Source organism: Tetrao urogallus (assembly GCF_951394365.1).
Source record: "Tetrao urogallus genome assembly, chromosome: 16".
In the NCBI taxonomy this organism is placed as follows: Eukaryota; Metazoa; Chordata; class Aves; order Galliformes; family Phasianidae; genus Tetrao; species Tetrao urogallus.
Window position 1 is genome coordinate 7011357 of NC_136829.1, and position 9741 is coordinate 7021097.

Genomic DNA, 9741 nt, shown 5'->3' on the forward strand with positions numbered 1-9741 from the left:
TCGGCTGCCGTGCGGGGCCTCTCTCCGGGCTGCGATGCCGGGAGCGGCGAGTAACCGAGCCCGTTAGCTCGGGGCTGCAGGGCTTGAAGGCACGGCTGCCAGCGGCTCAGCGAGGAGGGGGGCAGGCAGAGCGCGCTCGCAGCGCTCGCAGCTCCCTCGGCTGACGTCTCCTATTAACTCCCGGCTTACAGCGGCGCCGCTCGGCCGGCACTCAGCCGCGGCTCTCCTCACCCAACGGAACGGAACGGAGCGCGGCGCGCCTCGCACCGTTCGTGCCCGCAAAGCACCGCTTTAAGCGGCTCTGCGCTGCCGCAGCCCAGACAGCGCAACGGCCCGCGGAGCTCCCGCAGCGCTCTCGATGCCTCGGCCGCCGCCCCCCCGGATGTGGCCGCTCGCAGCCGAGCCGCGGGGCGGACCCCGGGGACGCTTTTTACCGCGGTCGGGGCTCCCGGCCCTCGAAACACAAGGACGCGGGCAGAGAAAGCACCGAGCCCCTGGAAAAGCGGGAGCGGCGGCGCCCGGCCCGCAGCTGCGCCCGGCCCGCAGCTTCCCCCGGCTGCCTGCATCCCGGCCGGCCACAGAGAGCGTGGCGCGCGCGGCGCACGCCGGGAGCTGTAGTCTGAGCTGTACTCAGACTGCGCGGAGCCGGCCCGCAGCGGCGGTGCGAGGCACGCCGGGACTTGTAGTCGCCGCGAAGGAGGCGGTGCTCCCGCCGGCCCTCGCTCCCGTTGGCCGAAAGCGCGGAGCGGGGCGTTTCCCGAGGGGGCTCGAGCGCTTCCGATTGGCTGCCCGCCTCCCCCGCCTCCCGCCGCGGTGGCGTCACTTCCTCCCCGGCCGGAGCTGGCCCCGCTCATTCTCTTTAGTGTTTGCCCTGTGCCCGCCGCCTCCCTCCGCCGCCGCGGTCGCCCCCCGGCCCCCTCGGGACCCGGCCCATGGACTGAGCCGCCCGCTGGCCCGCCCCCGCAGCCGGCCCGGGAGCCGCAGCCCAGGCAGCCAGGTGAGGGGGAGGCGGCCCGGGCTCCCCCCGGTAGCGGGGCGGGGGGTGGCGGTGGGGCCTAGCGAGGCCCCGGGGAGGGGCCCGGCTCCGTTCCCCCCGCCCCGCTCTCGGCCCTGCCCGGCCGCTCGGAGGGGCGGCCCTGCCGCGGGGGGAGCGGGCGGGTGGCGGGGGCGCGCCGCGGGGCCGCCCCTCCGAGCCTAGCCGGGTCCCTGCCGGGAGCGGCTCCGGCCCCCGGCCGCCCCTAACGCCGGGATGGAGCCGGCGGCGCCCACCGGGAGGTGACGGCGGACGGAACGGAGGCTGCCCTCGGCGCGCCCCCGTCCCGCTTCGGTGCGGTGGGAGCGGTGGCGGCCGCCCTTGGAGCGGGGCCGTGTGAGCCGGGGGCTCTCGGTGTGCCCGCTGCCCGGAGCTGGACGGCGGCTGCGGCTGTCGGGGAGCCGCCCGGCCCCTCCGCTGGCTATAAGGACAGCGCGGCGGCCCGCGGTTTTGTCGCGGCGCGCAACCAGAGGCTGCGGCGGGCAGCGCTGCTTTCCGGCCCCGTTTCGTCCTCTCGTCGCAGCAGAGCTCTTTCCCCGTTTCTCGCTCGCATCACGGAGTTTCTCAGGGGCTGTGGCAGCAACAAGTTCCTGTCGCATCCTTGCTGCTGTCTGCTCCCAGCTACACGGCTCGGATCCGTTTGTGTTCTCTGCGGGGTGGTGCTGTGCTGGGAGCGGTGACAGTCGTTCCTATTGATCCGTGGGTTGGGGATTTTCTGTCCTTTTTCTACCAGGTTAAAGGGAAACCTGCGAGGAACGTCATAGGGAATTGATAGGCAGCGAGGTGTATCAATAGCAGTGAAATGAGACACCTGCATAGAAGGCCCTTGCCTGCTTTTAGAATGGCATATTTAAGGAAGTTCTGAAATTCTACCAATGACGTACAACTGCGCTGCACGTTTGCTCTGTCCGTGCTGACAGATCATTGTTTTTTATAAATCTTTTCAAAGTGAGTTTTAATAATACAGCCGTGGCTGTGATGAAGTAAAGCATTCCCTGACTTGTCCATTTATCATCTCATGATGAGATATCCTGATATTAAGCAACAAATCTGTGTGTTCAGACTGCTCTGGAGGTGATAGCTGTCATAACTTAGCCAGGCGAGCATCACATCCTGAGGAAAGTTTTAGGAGTAAGTGGGTCCAGTTTTTTCTGCCCGTATCATTTTCTGATATTGGCTCAGAATTTCATTTCAGAACTGCTCTGAAGTGTATATCCTAGAATCATAGAATGGCATGGGTTGAAAAGGACCACAATGTTCACTTAGTTTCAACCCCCTGCTATGTGCAGGGTTGCCAACCAGCAGACCAAGCAAGATAACAATTCTTTGTGATTACTTTAAGTAATTCTTTGCAAATTTTCCTAACATTTATCATCAGTCATGATTTTGCTGTCAGTCAGGCAACATCTGAGGTAGTTGGTGGCAAAATTAAAAGTATTCATAGGTTGAAATTAATTTGGGGTGTGATAACCATAACTGTGCAGAGTCAGAGCAAAATAGAAATCTGTGCTTTGTATTCCATAGCTCACCAAAAAGCAGTGATTTGTTCTGAGGGCATGCAAAGCTTTTAAAAATTTTTTAACACTATGTTGTCCAGAATCCATGCTGGGGTTCCTTATTCTTGAGAGTTCTTGGAGATGTGGCTGGAACCATAGAGCAGATCTGTATGTTGGTTACCGTGTGAGCTGAAATTGGTATCTGTGGCTTTATGGCCCGTTGTACTTCTGGGTGCAGCAACCAAGTTCTTTGCAGCACCTCTTGACAGCAGCACACAGCTGGAAGCAGCCATCTGAGTGAGCATTCATCTTCGTTGGTGATCGCCTCATCACTTTCTGGTTTATTCTCTTGCATTGTGTTTGGAGCTGTAAGGTTTATGTGCACATCTGTTAGCTCCCTCTACTCCTTCAGATTTTACTTTCAAATGTTAGCCTTTCATCATCTTTCTCTAATTGATGACCCGTGCCATTGCTTCCAAGGTGTTCTGTCTAATAGTTTTCTCTCCTTGAAGATTTCTCTTACCTGTTTTTAGAAATAACAGCACCTTTTCCTTCGCTGAGAGCTGGTTTTGAGATGCATCTTGTCCTGCCCAGATGCTATAGAAAAAGATTTGTTGAAGAAGAAGGCACTGCTCAGCTGTGCTTTACATGCTGTGTAAATAGCCTCAGGTCTATAAAGTTTGAAGTGTTGTTTATCTTTATTGGTGGAGTGTATTTATTTACAGTTCAGTTGTGAATAGTCAGGTATTGTTGTTAGTGCTGTTGCAGAAGCCAAGTGCTTTAGGATTTTGTGCTATATATACACAGAGCTACTGATGTGCATTTTTCAAATCTGTGTTAGGAAATGAACCGTCTCAGTAAACCTGATGGAATTTGTGGAGACGTGTTTTTGGTGCTCCCAAATGAATATGCAATAAAAGAAGGAGGCTCTGCCACCACATCCGAGTTATTTAGAGTTCCTTTAGAAAAGGGTGGAGCACGGAGCTTTTCTGAAGGGTGTTTTGCCCGGCTGCGGTGGGTGCACAGCACTCTTCCTCAGTCTGCAGCAACAGGTGGGAGCGTGGCTGGACCGGCGGCTGCTCTGCCCTGCCTGTATGCTGTAGGTGATTGTAGGTGTGCGCTGGGCTGGCTGCTCCAGTGAGAGAGCAGTGACAGAGAGGACAGTCAGTGAGTGCTGTGTGTCCCACGGGTTGTTTTGGTTCTGTTTGGTCCCACCTCGGGTACTTGCATCCTTTGGTAGAGGTTGGGCTTGGGCTTTTTTTGGTCCCTGTCGAATGCATGCATTTCAGGCAACCATCCTGCTTTGTGAACAATTTGTCACTAATGGGGAAAATTAGTCACTTTTGCTATGCAACTGAAGGGGCAGCAGCTGTTGAGGTGCCTTGTGTTGTGAAAAATCCTGTTTCAGAAAGAATTTTTTAGCTTAGATTCTCGTTTTCTGTAGTAAAACTCCTGGAATATTGTCTATGACACAATCTTTAGCTGCTCATCTCAACCTGTAATTTGTATCCTGTTGGTTTTGTCTGGTGTCTGTTTCTCATTCTCCTCTGCTCTTGTATCTAAAAAGCCCTTTTCTGCTGCTGGCAGTTCATGAATGGGTGCACAAAAGGGTTTAATGAGACATGCCTGCAAGCTGTGATAGGCAGCTAAATGGCATGTGGTTATGTGGCTCTCTAGATGTGCGTGTCCTAGAGAACAGAGCACCTTCCCATATTCTGCTACTGACAATGAATAAAATGTATTTCTTTGAGAACTTGGTCTCTGTTGTGTTTTCAGCTGGCCACTCAGTGTTTGGAGCACATCTGTGCTAGATGTCTGTGAGATCCCCTTTTTCCAAACCTGATCTTTGAGCTCCAGGTGCTGCCCTTCAGTGATGGGGAAGGACTGGTTCTGATAGAGCTGGGCTGTGTGGTCCCTGGGACACAGGGCAACTGCAAGGTGTTGCATTTGTGTGCAGCTGCAGCTCTGAGGCCTCATTCCAAGTGTGTGATTATCAATTACTTAAATTTTGCCAACAGGTCGTCTCCATCACCCACAGTGGTGTGGTGCATTGCAGTCCTTACTATTAGAAAGCTCTATCTCCATGCATTTTGAAGCCTGCCACATCTTGCTCTGTCACTTTACGCATGGAGAAAGATTATTCTTTTCCACTCCAAGAACTGTGCTGTGCTTGTGGGCTGCTGTTGTCAGCTCCACCTTGTCAGCCCCTCCTCTTCAGCATACGTGAGCCCAAATCCACCCGTGTTTCTTAGAGGATATACTTTTCTGAAGAAAAATGTTAACTCTCTCTTTTTCCTTCTAGGGATTCTCCATCATAAGTACCCTATTCACAACTAAATCCAAATCTCTACTGTCTGGATCTCCTAAAGGTACAGGAAACTTACTTAAAACGTTCAAGTTTCTTACCTTTTACTTGCATTATATTGGAGAAAGCACATGTTGTGGTGAAGTCTGATTAACCCCAGGAGGTGTCTGTTTTGTGGCCCTCTGTGCAACACTTTGGCAATTATGATAAAGGAAAAAAAAACATGAAAATTTGAGGATTATCATGAGGATAATATTGAGACAGCACTGTCTCAATAAAATTTAACATACTGATGTCTGATTTAGCACAAATAAATACACAAAGGTGGGAAAGGAGCAAGTTATGTGATTTACTGCTGCCTGTGATGGTATGTGCAACATGTGAGTGTTCATCTGTCTGTCAGACATAGTCAGCTTGTAAGTCCTAGCAGTGTCACAAGTGTTGTGCAGGGCTTGGGTGATTTGTTGTAATAGTTGTCTTGAAACGTTTGAAATAGTTGTTAACTTCTGATTACATGGAGAAATCACCTGAGATAGCAGCATCTGCATTTCTCCACTCAGTGAGCCGGCATATGTAAGTTGTTTTTTCTTGAATGCGTTGGGGTTTGTAGAGTCATTGCAGAGTAGAGAGCGTGTTATGCTGGGAAAGCATTGTGAACTCTTTTGTTATCCACAAAAAACCTGTAATTGAACATTCAATTAAGTGCAGTAAGTTCTTTTATCCTAGTGAAGTATTTCACACAAACCAACATCAGTTCCATACGCTGCGTGAGTAACTGAGAAATTAGACGCAAAGTCCTAATTTACTTTATCAGAGTGTGCTTTGACATTGCTTATAGGAAGGAGCTGAATGTTTTTTAAAAGCAAACAATATAGGATCATAGAGTGGCCTGGGTTGAAAAGGACCACACTGATCATCCAGTTTCAACCCCCCTGCACATAGTGCAAGGTCGCCAGCCACCAGACCATGCTGCCCAGAGCCACATCCATCCTGGCCTTATGTATTGGTATATGCCAACTTGTAGCATGTGATCCTGTAAATTACTGCACAGGGTCTGAAATTGTGAGAAATCCGTAAAGTGAAGCTTTACAAATCACCAGATGTGTTAACAGCCAAGCAGCAAAGGTGAATTTATGAAACACTGCCTAAATTCAATCTAATCAACTCTGAAATAGTTGTGAATGGCTGATAACTTGCTGGAAGTTGATTAAATTTTTTGGTTAGAATATAAAAGCTTTGAGATCAGTGAGTGAAGGGGAAATCAGAGAATCACAGTGTGACGATGATGTACCAGTTGATCTAGGAAGAAGCATTAAGTGTACTTAATGCTGACAGGTTAAAATGATGCATCAATTGGAAGACTTTCATTGTCGTAGCATTTTAGCTGTCTCCCTGGTAATAAATTTCTGTTCAGCTGTGGCAAACGCCCGGCATGCCCAGCTCTCCAGCTACTTGAATGTCATGGGGATAAACCCTGAGCTGTGGGGTGTTCTGCAGGGTTAAGATGTCTGCTCCAAGTAAAGATTCAGTTATTGATTCCTTAAAATTTCAGTTCTGTTAGATATTGCTGCTGCTACTTCCTCCACCTTTAGAAGGAGTCATGGAAAGGAACACTCACGTGATCTTGTTGAGCACCTTTTTTTCTTTCTTGTTATATTAATAGTTCCAGAGGCCAAATATTTGTACAGTAGTTTTGGTCATCAAACCCTGGTTACACGTGTAATTGCAGAGTATTTTGCAAAGAGTGGGTGGGTCTATTGGAGTGTTAGAGATGCTTAAAGCAAGCTGTGCTGAAACTTGCGATAGCTGACTCCTCTGGAAGTCTTTGGATTCCCAGGAGGAGGGCTGAACTCTTCCCGTTTTTGACTTGTCAGGCTGGAGGAGGTTGTGTGGTGAGTTCTGGGAGGTGTGCTTCAAAGCCGTGTTTAAACATGGCTGGGCAGCTGGACTGTCAGAGAAGCTGGGCAATGGTTCCCACGCTGAGAACAAGCATGCTGTGAGCGATGGATGTGTCTGCAGTGACTTTTTTTGTCTGGTTGTGGAATGTGAACAGCTGAAGCCTATTCTCAGTTGGGTTGGTTTCCAAAACTTTGTTGTTTTAAGCACTAGGATGTGAGCTTAAGTCTCCAAAGACTTTGTGAATAATGCCTGAATTGTTTATCCTGAATGTTATTCTAATTAGAGGTGTTCAGAAAGAAGCTTTTTTGGACTGCATGCAGATGACTTTCTCTCTTGATAGAGTGAGATCTGGGTAGAAAATAGTCCAGACTGTCCTGGTGTGAGGTTCTTGAGTATTCTGCAGTAAATACAGCAAGTGAACTAATAATATCCTTGTTGAGGACTTACTGTCTTGGAATAAAAAATATGAGGGACCAGCATTAAGGTTTGCTTAATATCATGAGAGTGAAACAGCATGAAGGGAAGAATAAGTTGTAGAAGTTAGTAACGTTTTTACAGCTGAGCTACTGAACGTAGTGTTCTCTCTTTACGTACAGTGATGTTGGATTTTGCTCTAAAGCGCATATTGACATCCTTGAAACAGTTGCTGTGAGTAGATGTCTGTGGTTGTGGAATATCTGTGCTGTTCTGTGGATATGCTGATAGAATTCAGTTTGTGTCCTGCAGTAGTAGCAGGTTGTTTTTGCATCCAGGAGCCTGAGATGTCCAGTAGAACAGTGATTTAGAGTATCCTCTGCTAAGCTGTTTCTGGAATGAGGAGTGATGCTTTTATACCATTTTTAATGGCCATCCACAGTTTATACAATTGCTTTATGAGCTTACGAGGTGAGTTTTGAGAAAAAAAGAAATGTAAGAGGTGGACTTTGGTGCACCACAAAAATGATGGAAAAATCGAGTACAATATACAACAGAACTCATCAGTGAAAGCTGAAATGTCTTTATGAGCAAATTTTAAATAAGAAAATGCAGAATTGCTATAGAATTAAAATATCCACTGTTAGATTCTACTTCTTACAAAAGACTTGCAGATTTCTAGCCAGATATGTATTTGATGAGATGCTTATTTAGCAGAGCTTTGCTACTGAAAGTATATGATTCTTCTCTGCATTGTGTGATAGTTGACTAGAAAACTATTTTAGTATACGTATTTTTGGTGTTGAAATTCCACATTCCCAATAAACGTATGATTGCAAGTAAGTGAAGAATAATGTCTTGCTTTAGAAATGAAGCACTTCTAGGCAGAGCTCTGAGAAAAATGTTTCAGGCTTCCTTTCCAGCATGATCTGAAAGATCCTGGTGTTACTGATCTCTAAACCAAAAATTTTGGTGTTCTCAAAATGTGGGGATCACAAATTTCTGAACTTGGGTTAATGGGAGGGATGCTGCACTTCAGCAGTAAATGATCTTCACTTTTTATAGGACTACAAGATCACTTATTCGTTTGTGGCAGTTGTTGTATTGTATTTGAATATGTTCAGGGTTTTTGGTAATGCTTCTGGGAATGAAGCTATTATAAAATGATTACCCCAGAGTCTTAGTCTACATACTTTTGATCTTTGTCTTTCAATTTCTCTGAGCTCCTTCAGATAGGACTCCCCAGTGCCCTTCCACAGTTAGATGCACCTCGTGCACTCTTTGATAGTCAAATACAGCATTTACTTTGAGTGTAGGGAGCACGTATAGATGTTGTGGACTAACAAGTTCTTTGAAGTAATTTCCCAGTCTAGTGAAAAACAAAGCTATCCAGCCAGCAGTGCGGTAAGCCTGATGTGTGTATGGTAGCTCTTCAAAGCTAAAATGTTCCAGATGGCAGATTGGTTTGTATGTGTTGTTTTCTGTAGCTTTTTTTCTTACCAGATAAAATCTTTGTATGACTGTATTACCCTGAGTTCTCCCCTCAAAATTGTCTTTCAGTACCAAACTAAAAGCTTCAGTCTGACTCACTGCTGCTCCTCTTACACTGGGAGCCCATTCACAGGTTCAGAATTGGAGGCTTACTGAGCACTGGTGGAGTTGTGTTGCTACTAATAGCTCCCCGGTGGTATCTGGAGCAGCGATTTCACTTGTACCCTTCATCTGTAATTATGTCAGGGGGAAAAAAAGCCACCAAAAACCTTTGTTCGATGCCCTAATAAAGTCTGTGGCAGATGAGTGTGTGCATCCATGTGTGTGCATTTGTGTGTAAAATGTATTTACTTGGCTGTGAAATTTATTTTGAACAAATTGATATGTGGATAGTAAGTGGATATGGACAGCTGAGCTCTGGCAGCAATGATAGCCTCAAACTGGCAACCTCCTAGTGTATATTTAGGTTTAACTGTCTGAGCATGAAGATAATGTTGCATCCATGTGTAACAGAAGTCTAACAGTAATTTGTCAGTGGAGGAAGGACCTATCACAGTATTTCACTATGCCTGCTGCAAGTGCGTTGCTTGGAGGTGTCTTTTTCTTACATGAACATTGCCTATGAACACACTCAACCCTTATTTACAGGATTGTAAGGCTGAGTAACTCTAAACTGATAGCTTGGAACTGTGACTGACACTTCATGACACGAGTAGAAGTATCCTTCAAAATGTATGCCACTTACAATGTTTATAAACTCTTATAAGATCATCTTTTTTGTACTAGAGCTACTTCAGCATTTTTCTGCTGGACATCAGTTGTGTTCCCTTGTGAATGATCAGGTGTTCTCCTCAATGATCCTGGAAAAAAAGCAAAAATACATGTTTATTAAAAAAAAAAAAAGGACGTGTTCTGAAGAATTTCTCCATAAAGAATACATTTGTTGCCTGCCCTTCCAAGCTTAAAATAAATAAATAAATAAAAATAAATTGAAATAGTAAGAAGTGTAATCTGCTCATGCGAGTTGCTCTGTGCTTACTGTATAAGCAGTGGTTATCAGTTTAAGTAACAGGATTTGTTTTGTAAGGTGACTCAGTGTTGTA